The sequence below is a fragment of the Sphaerodactylus townsendi genome, linkage group LG13 (assembly GCF_021028975.2).
Source record: "Sphaerodactylus townsendi isolate TG3544 linkage group LG13, MPM_Stown_v2.3, whole genome shotgun sequence".
NCBI classification, from domain to species: Eukaryota; Metazoa; Chordata; class Lepidosauria; order Squamata; family Sphaerodactylidae; genus Sphaerodactylus; species Sphaerodactylus townsendi.
In genome coordinates, this window is record NC_059437.1 from 27013843 (window position 1) to 27030272 (window position 16430).

Consider the following 16430-nt stretch of genomic DNA (forward strand, 5'->3'; position numbering starts at 1 on the left):
CACTCCAGCCTGATGTTCCAGTCCCCCGCATGCCATCCCCCCAAAAGGAACAAGCAGAGCCTGACTTTGGCGCCAAAGCAACCTCCTTCCTGGCCCAGCACCACCTCTCCCAGAGAAAACAACATTAAATATTTGGGGGTTGAAATTTCAAAAATGAAAACTTCAAAATCATCCCTAAAATAGAGAAATCTGTACATCCCAATGTTTAAACATTCCCTTCGTATCACCGGCAAAATAAAACACGTAATTCCTTGTATTACTATTCTTTGAATCTCTGATGTGAGCTCTGTTTGGACTAGTAGATGGAAAATATTCTTCTCACATTTAATGTTCTGTGAACCTGCAAGGATTAGATCAAAATGTGAGACTGCCAAAAAAGTTTTTGTCAGCTTTAGTTTTGATCATGGAATTTAAAAACTCCATATAGTGATACAACATCTTCCAGGAGGAAAAACTCCAAGGTGATACTCTGAAGTTTTCTCCTACTAATTAATGCTAAAATGCATCGGGAACATAAGGAAAGATCCCCCATTAATTTAATTAGTATTTCACTGATGTAACTGAGAAGAGACATTCACCTAGGATGTTGGCATCCAAAGGGCACTCTTCATCAAAGAGATTCTTTGATGGAATACATCTTCACATCCCCTATCATTGAATTCCCTCTGTGATTTCACCCATCTCTCTCTCCACTATCTTCACACACACACACACCCCTCATCATTCTTCAGTGCATATCTCATATATCAGGAGTCAGGTGGGAACTCTGTTTCTTTTCAAGATGCTGCAGGTTACCCAATGACAAACTGAATAGAAAACACCTTAGCGACACATTTGATTCTTGGTTTTTAATATTAATGGTGCAATACAAAAAAGGGGGAAGGTTTCATTACCACCACTAGCATACTGAAGACATTCTAGGGGTGAACAATGCCACACCACATTTACTGCCCAGCTGTTAACTTGAGAAGTTGTGGGCCCGGCACAAGTGCGGGAAACAATTGGCTCAGCTTGCCAAAGTGGTTTCTGTGCCAAACGCATGAAGTTTTAATTATGAGCAGTTTGAAATATTTATGCTCTCACATTTCCTTATTCCTGTACAGAAATGAGATAAAAGTTCTTTTTGAAATCCGATGACATAAAACATTTGATACCAACACCACACAGTGGCAGAGTAGTGAGTTAATTAGATAGAGTGAATGTTTATTTGCTTGTGTCGTCTCTTGATGTTCCCTTGGCTCAGGCATGCCTTCAGCAATGAAGAAACAGTGTCATTTAAAAAAAAATGACCTATATTGATGAGCAATAGAAAAAGCAGCTCCTTTCTGATATAATAGATCTTGCGTTAAAAATGTAAGAGGAAGGCTGCTTAAAAATTCAATTTTCTATTATTTTAATGCATGTTGTGAGTTTTGAAGACATCTTCGGAAATCAAGAGGCAGGTGAATAGCTCATGATAGTGCTCCAGGATCTGAAGAATGTACATATCTAAATGTGTACTTCACTGAGATTCCCTCTTCAAATGTAGAAGCATGGTGCCATGCCACAGAGAGGTGCAACCCTCTGAGATCTTTTGCTAAACTACATTGAGGCTTCCTTGCATCTTCCTATACAGCTTTTGCCTAAGAAAATTTGTTTCTAACCTGCAAACATTTTAAGAAATCCTGTATCTACCATATACTAGTCATGGATAATTTTGCATGAGAAAGGATTGTTAGATTTGTTTCACATTTGACCATAGGTGGAATTTTAGTGGCTAGTCTAGAGACTCTATGTTTTCTAGAATCTATCCATCTATCAATTCGGTTAGCACATCTCTATTCTGCTCTTCTCCCAAGGTATTCAACTTCTCCTTTCCTGCTTTATCTTCACAGTAACCCTGTCAAGCTGACAGAATGTGCATCCACAAAAACTAAAAAAATGCCACCCTCAGCAAAGTTCACTATCCTAAGCCCACTGATTTCAGTGAATTTAGAAGGATGTAACTCTGCTTAGTATTACACTGTAGGTGTCTACCTAAAATGAAATCTATTTTATTAAAACTAACTAAAATGACACAATCCATCAATGTACAAGTTTTTTCAGTTCTCCAGAACTGCTCATCAGGCTCTTTTTAAAAAAATGCAGCCAGTAAAGAGTTCTGGAGAACTCAAAAACCTGCACAATCTTGTGATGTGTTACTTTGGCTAGTCATAATGAAAAACACTATATGTGGTTCTGTTTTCTGCATTTTGCTATGGAGCAAACTGCTTGCATAACACACGTTCTAAGTGCCGACTTACTCCTTTAAGCTCATCTTCCTTTTTCATCTTTCACTTTTCCTTCAAGAATGTCAAGGTGATCCACGTGGTTTTCTTCACCGTACTTCATTCAAACAGCATATATTAAGCTGAGAAAGAATGGCTCAAGGTCACCAGGGAGATTCATGGTTGAGCAGAGAACTTGAACTGAGGTCTCCACAGTCATTATCTGACAACCAATCTGGCATCCTCAGTGTTTCCACATTTTAAAATAAAACTCTACTTTCTAAAATAACTTGTTGAATTTAGGCCGATACAGAATTTTAATACAGACATAATAGCACAGAAAGAAGTCTCACAGCATCATTCTTTCATTCATTTTTCATAGTGTTCAGTCCTGTCCCAATGTCAAAATAAAAATGAAGGGGACTGCCTGTTTCTAGTAGGAGAATTAAATGAAGATAAAAATAAACACAAGCACTCCTTGGGGGAAACCCTCTGAGATTTTGCATTCATTGTGCAACCACATGCAGCTGCTTTATACAGTCTCATTGGTTGAGGTAGCCCAGCACTGCCTTACTCTGACCAGTAGAGGTTCTTCAGCTCTGAAGTAGAGAAAGGTCCTACCCAGCACCAGTTACCTGAGGTTTTAATGGGATGTCACATGCAGAATAAACAGACAGAGATGGACCCCCGGGTATGCATTAAATTATGACTTTGTAAATTAACCAAAAATAAGCTCTGGTAATCAATTAAAGGGGGACGGGGAAAAAGAAATCAGACTCCTCAAGCCCCAGAGGCAGTTGAAAGCACCGTGGCAGAAAATCTTAATAGTTTGGGAATTTCCAAACTGCTTCCCCATCTGCTATTCCACATACCATGCTTAGCCTGTTATTATTAGTAGAATTATTATTTATTTCATTTTTGTATTTGTTGATCTCAGGAAATATAAAGTGAGATTTAAGAATGACATTAGTGTCTATCATTATTGAGACAGGATGTGTTGAAGGTCCCAGGATTAAATCATCTGATTTATTACGTTTCTGTTGTAAAGGATGACAGAATGATCCTTGTAGGTTCAACACAGGTTTATTTAAGCTAACAAAAGGAATGATAAGAACTCTAGAGCAGCAAACAGAAGGTCTTGGTGTGAACTCTTCCAAGTCCAAACTACAACGTATTGTGCCGTTTGCACCGGCTCCTGGTGGAATTCCTGATCGTCTTCAAGGTGCTGGTATTAACCTTTAAGGCCCTTTGTGGCTTGGGGCCCTCATACCTGCGGGACTGTCTTGCCCCATATGTCCCGAATAGGCCGCTGCATTCTGCGACAGCGGAGTTACTGGAAGTCCCTGGCCTTTCAGTGATGCAGCTGGCTGCTACCCAGGCCAGGGCCTTTACGGCCCTGGCCCCTGCCTGGTGGAACACTCTTCCTCGAGCTGTTCGGACCCTGCGGGACCTTGGTGAGTTCCGCAGGGCCTGTAAGACTGTATTGTTCCACGTGGCTTTTGGTGAGGCTGGCCGCGGATTGGCTGCCCCTCCATGAAACCCTGCTACATTTTGTTATCTCTGGCAGTGCCCATATTGGTTTCATCTTTGGGCACTGCCAGTCCCTCCTGGCCTTAAGACCAGGTGCCATCAATATGGGTGGTAGACTGCTGTCATGTTAATAACAGAATTGTTATGCTGCACATTGAATTTTAAATGTTTCTAGCTGTGTTTTTAGTAATCTATTGGACATTACCTTGTATTGTGAATCGCCTAGAGCCCTCCGGGGATGAGGCGGTCTATGAAATCCAATTAATCATCATTATCATAATCATCATCCATTCAAACTATTAAAGGCACACATCACCACCTCTTCCCCCTTTTTGAATACATACTAAATTACAAAGTTACTTAAACAACAATATTAAAAATCCTATAAATAAATACAGGTTATTTCCTAACTTGAGGTGATGAATAGACTATCATAGGTTCCAAAAGCACCTACAGATTATTCTGCCCTGTATTCGGTTGCTATTACTATCTACACATCAGTCTATATATTATTGTCTAAAGCATGCACATTTTGGCTATCCTCTATAATTCATGACTTTCTAGAGTTCAAACTTTTGACACCATGTTGGGAAGGATGGTCCTCATGGGTTCAACACAGATTTGTTTAAGCTAACAAAAGGAACTATAAGAACTGTAGAACAGCAAACAGAAGCTCCCAGTCTGAACTCTTCCAGGTCTAAACTGTAACTGCTTTTCTCTGCCCATTCTTAACTCCAATTAAAAACGTTAACATCACCACAATTACAGTTGGCATGTCACAGCTGCATTTTTAGTCTGATAAATAGCCCATCTCTTCAAAGGTACATGGTTGATACTAAAAAGATATACCATCTGATACATACTTAGTGGAGTATACAAATATTATTATCAATACTGCTATTCGATGGGACATCACCAGGAATTGTTGAACATCACCCGAAATATCATGAGGCCCTGTCCGATGAGCTTTAAGGCTGAGGATGATCGGGACCTAGAAACTGTAGTCCCACCACCACCAATGCGTGGCTCCCCCATCACCATAACATTTCTAGCTACAGGCCTGCACCTCTGTAAGATGAGCCTTTAACAGAAACTTGACCTGTAGGCATAACATACCACATAAAAGCCCATCTGGTGTTCTCTGACCAGTGAGCTTCTGACAGGTTTTCTTTTCCCCCTGATCAATTGGCAACCCTTTAGTATATACTGAAATACCAAAACCTGATTGTCTGAACAGTACTCAGAGCCCACTAGCAGCAATTCCCTATTTGAATCTCCTGACCAGATAGTTCAGTTTTCAGCCTGGAGGAAATACGTAATATGGAGTTTGCAATTGTGCTGATACAAACAACCATGCTCATAAATTGGTTGTGGTGTGAATCTTCGCTGTCCCCGGAAGAAACCAATTTATCTCCCACCCCTCCATTAAAAAAAATCAATTACAGCATCCACTGCCTTAGAATTTCCTGAACTTATATAAGTGGTAGCAGTGTCACTTCCCTTTCTTCTCGTAGATGTGCATTGCATATTCTGGGAGATCAATACTTAACTAAACTTTGTCACACAAAAAAACACATTTTAATCCAAACACATCTAATATTGTAGCTACTGGCACAGAGGTAAATCAAGGCAACCAACAGATGCTCAGAATCACAAAGAGAAGAAATGGATATCTGTATTGTCAAAGGCTTTCTTGACCAGAATCAACTGGCTGTTTTGGGTTTTCTGGGCCTTTGGGTGAAACATTAGGGACAAAAACTACCCAACTATGGCCACACAGTCCAGAAAACCTGCAATAGCTAAAAGAATATCTCCTTATCATTCCATATAAAGTTGTTTTGCCTGTTGCTTTTATACATTGATGTAAGTTTGGGAAACTAATCATTTGAACCCCAGCTCCTTTAAATATACCCATATAATGCCACCTTCTCTGAGATGAAAGGCAATATTATATTATTAAGATACATTTGTTGAAGTACTGTGGTTCAGTCGTAGAGCATCTGTTTTGTATGCAGAAAGTCCCAGTTTAAATATCTGCCCTCTCCAGGTAAAAGGATCAGATAGTAGATAATGTGAACGTCTCTTTACCTGAGACCTTGGAGAGCAGCTGCCAGGCAAAGCAGACAAGACTGACCTTGATAAATTAATGGACTGATTGAAGGGTGTATTTTACTGATGGGGGCCAGGAAGGCCCAGCTGAAGTCCAGTGTTGTGATTTGGCAAATTTATGTTGTATGTACACATACAGTGGCAGATTCCGCATGGACCAAAAACGGTGAGAAAACGGTGTGAAAACTGTGTTTTTGGCCTATGCGGGAAGTGTGCCACAGAGTATACTGGCATCATACGATATAGATTTATTGACACAAATATCATCATTTGTAAGGGGATAAAGTAGTATCAGAATCCAGAAAATATGTTCTAAAAATAACAAATCAGGGATTTGGCTGGCATAAACTCAAAACAGGAATGAATAAGTTGAAACAGCAGGGTTGAAAAATTCAAAAGGACCCCTACTGGCAAGTCTGCAGGGTTGTTTTTTTCTCTTTTCCCTCCCCTAGCTCTCTTGTGTTTGTGCCTCTCAAATACAACTAAGCACATCTCTGGATATTTCTGAACTTGTGCGTAACATGTGAAAGCTGCTGAGCCTAACATCTGGGAACAGAGAAAAGAGGTGAGGGAAAGATTGAGGCAGTCACAAGTCTTCAGTCACTTGGCTCACACACAACTCTAGCTTCTGCTCCTCACTATGTGAGTCACTGTGCACAGAAGCAGCCATAAAAAAAGAGCCGAGACCACACTTGTGTCATTTTTGTGCAGGGATGATCAAAATGAAGCCTGAGGTTAAGACCAACTCAATATTTAAGAAATATTTTAATCTTTTTTTCAGGCTTCTACCCTAACATTTGTGTAATTTGCTTAATGCTTTAATTAGCCAGTCACACTGAGTTATATCCACTCCATTGTGTTCGCTTCCATTCCCAGCAGCAATTATCACTCCCCAAATGTGTGTGCACACACCCACAGGCACTGCATAAACAACTTCATTCAAAAGCACATGGTGTAATATTGCTTTGGTTAGGTCCCTGCTAGACTTTCCAAAGTGCTCTGATTGGCACTCCCAGGATTAGACTTAACTGGTTTTAAAGCTAATTACCAAATGCAAGTTATATTTACTTTTTATGACTGTGTGGATTGTGAAAATCTATGGTTGGTTGTAAAAGTAATGGATGTGCCACACCATCTGATTATTTTGATGCACAAAGTATACCCTAGGAAAAAAACAACAACTGTTAGAACAGCTTATGGAGAAACAGAATGGTTTCCAGTTGGTAAATGTGTCAGAAAAAGATGTATTTTATCTCCCTGTCTGTTCAATCTATATGCAGAATATATCATAAGAAAAGCTGTGCTGGTTTAGATGAAGGTGGAGTGAAAATTGGTGGAAGGAACATTAACAATTTGAGATATGTAGTTGACTTCACATGAACTGGCAGATGACAAGCACACCTCTGATATGACTACTGATGAAGGTTAAAGCAGGAACTGCCAAAGAAGTATTGCAGCTGCAAATCAAGAAGACAGAAGTATGGCTACTGAGAAATTACACAACTTTATTTTTATTTATTTTATTTTTTAATTCAATTTTTAGATTTTAGAGAAAAGTCAGAAAATTTCCATTCTACTAATGGTGAAATTATTCTGGATCCAACCCATAACTCATTGTTGAATTTATTGTTTGCCGAATTTTTAGGGCTACTGGTTGACTGCTGTGTAAAACAGAATGCTGGTGTAGAATCCCTTGGGTCTTTTCCCGTAGAACTCGTCTTATGCTCCTGCTTCTGAAAACTTGATCAAAACACACTTTGGCCAGCTTTCTATAAGGCTCATTCCGCACACGCAAAATAATGCACCTTCAAGCTGCTTTCACAACTGTTTTTGCCATTCCGCACAGCTTCAAAGAGCCCTGAAAGCAGCTTGAAAGTGCATTATTCTGCGTGTGCGGAATGAGCCTAAATCTGTATACCAATTCTGATGTTTTGACATCATTGTATATGCATATTTTGAGTTCTTATTTTGTTCAAACATTATATATAATTTGTTAATCCTTTTGATATATGTTTTCCATTTGTTTTGGTGCTTGGAGAGTATTTGATACTTATCAACATATTTTATGCCCTTCCATCCATCCATCCATCCATCCATCCATCCATCCATCCATCCATCCATCCATCCATCCATCCATCCATCCATCCATCCATCCATCCATCCATCCATCCATCCATCCATCCATCCATCCATCCATCCATCCATCCATCCATCCTGCCTGCCTGCCTGCCTGCCTGCCTGCCTGCCTGCCTGCCTGCCTGCTCTGGTTTGTCTGTAAATCAGCCAAAGTCAACAAAGAGCTGTAGAAATTGCTGGCATATGCACAGAATGACAAACAATGCCAGCTACTCAACTAAAGATGTCAATCAGGCAGAGATGGTGTGAATCTGGAATTTCAATTCTATGCATACTTAATATGCAGTAAATCCCATTAAATTCAGTGGAACATACTTCCAAGTAAGCACTTATTTTTTTGGGTGGTGGGGTGGAGAGTGATGCTAACTTACAATTAAAGGACACCAAAAATGACTCAAAACCACACTGGAGAACACTGATAAAAACAGCAACAGTATTCTTTGTTAAACAAAAATACACAGCTTCTAGATTATTATCACACACAAACACAAATTTTCACTGGGTTCTGAAGCCAAGAGAGTGTGACTGTTATACCCTGAGAGGATATACTGCTTAACATTGCATTGTTAACTCCCTTAAAATCAGGGTTAAAGGAGGTTCACTTGCTAAAAGATGGTGCTTACTGAACATTTGTGAGAAAGGAGTTATGACCATAGAAAAGGCTCATTTTCCAGAAGACACTGGAAAGAGGAGGACTTGAAGGAAGGTCTCTACCTATAATTTCAGCTAATAGACAAGTTTATATGGGAGAAGGTGATCCGTCAGAGATCCCAATCAGTGACTGTTTGGGGTATAGATGACTTAAGATGTTTTGTCCTTCTTGTTCTAGCCTGATTGTGCCTCTATCGTGTCTGAAATTAATCTGTGGTTCATTTTAGGTTTCCTCATATATTACTCAATGCTGTTTGCATATTAGTAAAACAGAACTATACTTTTAATGAACAAATTATCTATACAATATTAAGTAGCATTTTTTCTAATGAATCAGAAGCCCTTTCCCAGCTTATCCCTTAATCAGCTATGAGCCAGTTTCTGACCACAGACTTCTGGGAACTTGTTCAGCAGCTTTTGGTACATTCATGATCTGATCATAAATGTCAACCAGGCCAAGTCTCGTTGCCAGACATGTTTGTGGTAAAATTCATGGCATCCTTAGTAGACTGAACATCAGGATGGAAGCAGGGGGAATGCCATAATGAATGTGTCACAGCACAATCCTGTGCACATTTACTCAGAATTAAGTCCCACTGCATTTCACAAAAATGTACATTCACAAATATGTACATTTTTTTGTGAAATGCAGTGGGACTTAATTCTTGTCTTGACTTTTTAAGTGCATTTAGGCCAAACTGAACACTATATTTTACATGTGTTCACCACAGGAACCTGCAGCCATAATGAACTTGCAAATTCGCAGGGACAGGTTCATCTACCAATTCTTCAGCCGCTCAATTTGGAGCCAGACTGCAACAGTCTGGGGGGGGAAGAACAAATACTGCTACTGATTCTCCCCTCTTCCTGGGTTGTTTTGGCTTGGGAAAACAGCCTGGGGGTAAGGCCGGAGCTCCTCTTCCTTCCTACGCAGCAGTCCTGATCCAAGCCAGGTATTTACAGAGCTTCTAAATGGAACTGCCACCAGGAACTCACAGCTGCAGTGCAGCTGCCAGTCCCAGTGGAAACTGTTTGTTAAAGGTTACATCTAATTTGGTCCAGAGACATATTTTATTGAACCAGTAAGTCTTGGTTGTTGGCATGTTTAGTTATCCTGGGACAGCATTGCTCCAGCTCAGATCAGCTTCTGATTTATTTGTGGATGAATCAGAGCACGAAAGCAAGGCACTGACCCTTGTGATCCCCTTCTCTTTCATCCTGGTATAAATAATGGGGATACTGAAAGTACAGTTGTTGCCATTATTAAGTAGAGTTTCCAGTTCCACAAGTAAACACAGTGACTTGTGAATGACCACTCAGCAGGGATGAGTGGGTTAAATGTCCTTGGATTCCATATTTGTATTAAAAAGTACAGGCAGTCCTCTGGACAAACTTTGAGCCATTACTGACTCATGCATACAAACTACAGTTTATTAATTTTTTTGAAACAACCACAGTCTTCAGCATGGGACTGGGAAAAGTTGTGAGGCTTGAATCTAACAAGATTAAGATTCAACATATTTTTTGACATCTTGAGAGGCCCAAGGTGTTTTGTCTGTTTCTCTCGGGTTCTTTTCTTTTTGATGAAATATAACAGGAGATCTGTGATAACATTATTAGCTAAGCCTATCCTGAATTCCTTACACACAGCAGTCGGCCAAATTGCCATTAAAATCAGTAGACATTTAAGGGAGAAATACAAAAGTAATATCACAGGCAACTTCAGGGGCAGGGCCAATGTATATTGTGTAGGCTTCACCTCTACATATTCATCTTGATTCTTGAATTAGATGTGCAACCTTTGCCCCTTTTAAATGTATGGTGTCAGGGATGCTAACCAGGTTATCTATTCTGTTACGGCCTTAACAGGGAAAGGGGATTTTGGGATAGGATTCTCCACCAGCTGCTAAAAGTATAACAGTAAACATAGGATTTTATAAGTAGCAAAGGGGAATGAGCTCTCACGTTGGCAGTGAGAGGGGCCAGGAGGAGATCTTTTAGACTGTATGATACAGGGAAGGAATTCTGACAATGGATATTCCACAGAGTAATGCAAGAGTCCAAACTGAATTTAAATGCTTTATATAAATTTGTTTAAAAATACACACACACAGTAAGACACAAGGGCACATACATTCAAGTTCCTGAGATATAGAAAGGTGTTAAAAATATAGATTGGAGATAGAGAGGGAGGGGTTTTTTGGGGGTAATACGTTACCTAAATTCAGCTGAAGAAGATCTTGTAGAAGGCAAGGATTTCAAATGACCAGCAACTGAATCCAGGTGAAGGACGATATCGTGTCTCAAACTGACCAGACCAAGGGAGTTACAGGCTAGTAAGAGCACATGTGTTGGGGTGAACTGACCTTTTATACTCTTTTGCCCAGGAAGAGGCGGGAACAAGTGAGTTTTAAGTTTCCTTTTTCTAAATTCTCTGGAATTTCCCATGCTGGGCTTGCTGGGTGAGCTAATTAGCGACTCTTCTATTGTTCTACACCTTGGGACAATGAGAGTCAATTGGTCCTAGATTAAGTCAGGAAGCACAGAATGGCTTCATGCAAAGTAACTCTTACAGTCTTTGCCTTCAGTATTCAGATTTGAATGAGGCTTGATTGATTCAGGATGGGATCTTCTTGTAGGGAGATCATATCTATAGGTTGGGGAAATGCAAGGAAGGAACCATCTGTTGCTAGAAGAGATAGTGAAATTCAGCAACTGATGCTAATGTAGCTTTCCATCTTCTTTGTCTTTAACAGTTTCTATAGCAAGGTGTGGTAATCAAGCATTCTCGTGACTCAAATGAGGCCTCCAAGTTATGCTGGAGTAACTCATTATCTTAGCTTTTGTTAAAGTAGTTTTGACCTTTTGGCTGTGGTCAGGTGATCATGCGGCTACCTACACCCATAGGAGTGCTTTTGGCAACTGGCTTTTGCCAATATGATTTTTAAAGGAAAATATACTGCTGTGAGAAATATATATATTTTATAGGATTGGTCAGAGAGCTTACAATTCTGACATCAAAATAGTGGCTGGAATAATGGCTGCTGATGTCACAAAGTTATTAATGATTCCCTAAACATGAGGCAAGCCGTGATATTCTTTAATAAGCTCCTGGATGGTGGTAGAAGATTCTTATCTGGGGAAAGGCCAGGGTTCAGCGGTAGAGGATCATCTGTGCCTGGAGAAAGTACCAAGTTCAGTCCCTGGTATTTCCCAGATAAAATGTCCCCAGGTGATGCGAAGAACCTGTACCTGACACTCTAGTGAGTTGCTGCCAGTCAGAGTAGTCAATACTGTTCTTCATAAACCAAGTGTCTGACTTGATATAAAGCAGCTTTCTGTGTTCATTTTCGAAACGCAATAATTTTGCCCCACCTCAATATTTTGATGATATTTCCTTAAATACCTACAAAATGGTTTAGGTCGGAAAAGATGGTAGAAAGTTAGCCAGCCAAACTTGCAGATAGAACATGGTTTTAAAAGTACATGTACAGAGCTGGTTCTTGATTCATTTGAGTAGACAATCCAAAACTACTAACTGAGAGACTTCTGCAAATTTTGCTTTACTTAATCTGATTTTTTTGCAGCAAGTTACTAAAGTTACCCACCAACACTTCAAATTCTATTTTGTCATGAACTGGAAATTGCTTTTTGTGGCCTGTAGTGATTGTTTGTTCATATCTTCCAAGTAACATCGGCTCAAGAAATAAAAATTAAAAACAAGGATGGAGGGCCGTGCTGGAAGGTGAGGAATCAAATAATATCATAGAGCCACCTGGCAGATTCACACATTGTCAGCTCCACTTAATCATGAGCACAACAGACGGGGACAGGATCCTCCTCCAGTTTGAGAGATGAAGAATATACAAACATACACCTTTGCCCACAAGGCTGTCATGCTAGTTGTGTTTAAAATGCTATTCCATCACAACATTCAAGGCTTGGTTAAAAAGATATTTACTCACAGAGTTCAAGGCAAAGAGAGTTCAAGAGCACAGTAGTTCCTTGATGAGGATAGGTGTTTTTTTTTAAAAAAAGATAGTGATGGCTGGACCCCTTCAACGTAACAGTACTTTAGACATTCATCTGCCCACCATCTCTGCCCATCCGTGATTCCTCCTTTCTTCAGTTCAGAGTGGATTGTTCAAGATTTTTTTTACCCTGCAATTGAAAATCGACAGTCAGATACTTGAACATGCACCTCACCTCCTCCCACATGAGAGGAGCACAAAACAGATACCCACCACACACATCACCGTGTGCCTCAGAGAGAAACATATATTACTGTGAGATGCCTCTGAAGATGCAACCACAGATACTGGCGAAGCATCAGGAGATAAAATTACCAGACCACAGCAACACAGTCTGGAAAACCCACAACAGCCACTTTTTACCATGCTTCAGACACCCTGATTTTAGCTATAGGGAGCAAGGTAAGGTCCTTCCAGATGGGTGAGGCGTAACTTCAAAAATCCTTTTAAAAGGAAGATGCTCATTAGAACTAGGTAAAAGCTTCCAAATGCAAACACAACACATTTGAACGCATAAATTAAATCTAGTCCAGTTGGGGACATCAGGTCCTGCAGAGCCCAGGTCTCACTTGAGAGAGTCCTACCAGGCCAGGGCCAGAGCTGAGAATGCTTTGGCTCTGGTTGAGAACAGCAGATTTTTTTTTTTTGGGGGGGGGGGGGCGGCAGGATCATGATTCTATCCATGATCTTGTAAGATCTTGATCAGAATTTTTTTGTAGTTGCAATTAGGGATGCTGAGAATTTCAAGTGTGTTTTTTAAAGCACAGTATTTATTTATTCCTGATTATTTACATCTGATGATTTCTGACTGATTTAGCTTTTAGTTTATCTAAATGACCTCCTGCCAAATGGAGAAATGGCACAGCAAGGGAGAAAGTAAAATTCTAGTGGTCTGTATAGGAATGTGCCTGTGTGAAAAGTCAGTCGTGCTGCATTGCGTTGTGAAAAAGGAATATGGTGAAGCAACCTGCCAATCAAGTAGGCTGACAGATAAACCAGCACAGAAGAAGGCAATGGCAAACCACCCATCCTCTTCTTCTGGGGATGTCTCAGGGAAGGGGTCATCATGAGCCAGTTGCTACTTGATGGCACATTCTTTGTCTTGTTTATGGACCTGAACTGACAGATGATGAAATTCCTTGTTCCTAGTTACACTGTGTGTGAAAGCTGTTCTTCATTTTGAGGGTCTTTTAACACCCCTTTGTAAATTTGGGATTTTTCGGTTATCCTAGAAACACAGATTTGTAGAAACTCCTCCCCTTTTAGAACAAGGTCTCGTGCCAAATTTTTGATCAACAAATGATGCCAAATTCAGAATTAGCTAAATGTTGGGAAATTTGCCAAATGGGTACGATAAACATTTCCTTCCCTGCCATGCACAAAAATGAAAAGAAATGGAGAAAAATGCAGCTTCAAACATCCCCATAGGCAAGGTTATATGGTGGCTAACATATCAGATTGTACATGAGAAACAGAGCTCTAGGTCACTTCAATGCAATCTCTGTTTACTAGTTTTATGAACAACAGCCATTTTGATAATAACATTCTGTGCTTTAATTTTAGAAAGGACATAACCACACTAGCCAGATCTTCATCTTGATTTAATTGCTGAGGTTCTGCAGCATGTTCCAAAGCTCTTAAAAATAGATCAACTCCCATCTGCTTTTGCTTGTTTGAGCTTCTAAGCCTTATTTCTGAGGCAATATATAAGCAATAACAATTGGTCTTTATCACATCTTTCCACTACAAGTATCACATTCCCTTGAAATTTCACCCCCGTCGGCATTTATAAGGTCTTGTCAGCAGGTTTGGAAGCCTTGGCTCTACAGTCCTATCCTAGCCCTTAAAGCCAAATAGTAACATGTCATAGCTAGGGATAATTTTCATCTAATGTTTGGAAATCAGAATAAAGCAAAAAGTTGTAATGAATCTCCAAAGACACTTTCGTTCTCCAAGAATAAACCAGAAACAGTTATTGTATGAGACAGTACAACATTTCTGTAGCCCGGAAAATTTCATTTGAATTGCAGCAAACAAAATCTCATGCCCACAATGAAACATGACTAGCAATGAGATCTTGCACAGCAGAAATAATGAAGAAATAGTCTGAATTTGAGTTGACTACATTTCTGAAGAAATGTATTGTGATCAGTTTGGACTGAATGGATGAAAATAATTACAAACCAAGTCTGTTTGTGGAAATCATCCATTATTCAGATGGGGAAGGGGAGATAACATGGGTGGAATTCATAAATAGAATGAAGGCAAAAGACAAGTCAATTACTAACATGGGTCCATTCTGCACAGCACAAATAAGGTGTCCTGAGGACACAACAAATGGTGTCTTGGGGAGAAATGCCACACAGCTTTTTCACCAGGATGTCTTACTTCAGCCCATGCCATCTTAGTTTGAAGACGCCAGACGGAGGACTTTTTTCCCTTTAAGTTGTCTGTAAGACGTCTCCTGCCTGGCTGTGTGGAGTTCAGGAGCTCAGGAGTTGTCTTATGTTTCCTACCTGACTGTTAAGCAGTTTTCTGGTCAGTTTCTTCCTCAGTTTATGCTCGACATTCTACTGCTGAAGGGATTCTCCCTGCCACCATTTGCTGAAGGTTATCCCAGGATGTCTGCTCTGCAGCCTCCACTCCTGAACACTTTTCAGCCCAAAGAGAAAATAGTTGTCCTCAGCTTGTCCTGCCAATTTTGGCAATATATAATTTACCTTTTTTAAAAAGAAAAAACCCTTTTCAATTAGCTTTTCAAAGCTACACAGACATGAATATGAGAATCTTCACCACTTGGAAGACTCATCTACTGTCCATTGAGAAGTGTTCGGTAGACCTGCCCTTCGTGGACCATCTTTTGTTTTTTCTTACTAAATAGAAACACCAAGATGTTCTGTGCAGGGCTGGTCTTCCCAATACTTCTCAGTGGCTGGTGGACAAGTCCTCCAAGCAGCTAAGATGCTCATATTTGTGTCTGCACAGTTTTGAAGATAGCTAATTGAAAATATTTTTTTTAAATAGGAAAACTATATATTGCTGGAATTGGCATAATGAGTTGAGTACAACTATGTACTTTTAGGGCTGAAAAGGCACCCAGGATCGGAGCCTGCAGAGCAAACATCTTGGGGCAACCTTCAGCAAATGGAGGAAGGGAGAAATACTTCAGCAGCACACAAAATGTCAGGCAGAAGCTGAGGAGGAAACTGACCAAAGAGCTTAACAGTCAAGCAGGAAAAAGCCTCTTTGCTCCTCTGACACCTTGGTGTATGAAAAAAAAACATGAGAGGCGGCTTTTTAAAAAGATATCCCCCAGATGTCTTTTTTGTGCTGTGTGGAACGGACCTTTATGAATTTCACAGAGAAGTAACTGCCCTCATAGCACTCTAATATTGAGAACAACACCCCACAGAAACCCTAGAATGTGGAATCAAAACTATTGGGGGACCTCACTCCCACACATAGACACACACGGTCATACATTCACAAGCACTAAAAGCTTCAATATGTCTTGAATCCAATCAATATTATTTTCATAATTGGAGGCTAATAAAAAGTCTAATTCATGTGTCTGATAAGCCTATCTTCCCAGCTTCCTGTCCTTCCACCCTTTTCTTCTTCTCTCCAAGTCTCCTGTTCTGATAGGAGTCCTTCCAGCAGCCCTGGCTATTGCCATCACTTGGTAAAGCGGTAGGGGATAAATGAAGGTTGGGTGGGAAAAGATCAC

At 40.1% G+C, this 16430-nt stretch overlaps 1 protein-coding gene across 2 annotated transcripts in view; it reads right to left on the reverse strand.

Annotated features, from left to right (window-relative positions):
* Positions 1–846: 846 nt before the first annotated feature.
* The window catches only part of LOC125442413, a 61216-nt gene continuing 45632 nt past the window's right edge, over positions 847–16430 (reverse strand). Inside the window, exons 3-4 of one of the 2 annotated variants that reach the window (XR_007245996.1) lie at positions 12638–12833; positions 847–2389 (exon numbers count right to left, since the gene is read on the reverse strand). The gene's annotated coding sequence lies outside the window, so the exon portion shown is untranslated. Of the gene's footprint in view, positions 2390–3981; positions 4093–12637; positions 12834–16430 lie in introns of those variants that run through there. The other variant, XR_007245997.1, reaches the window with a different exon arrangement.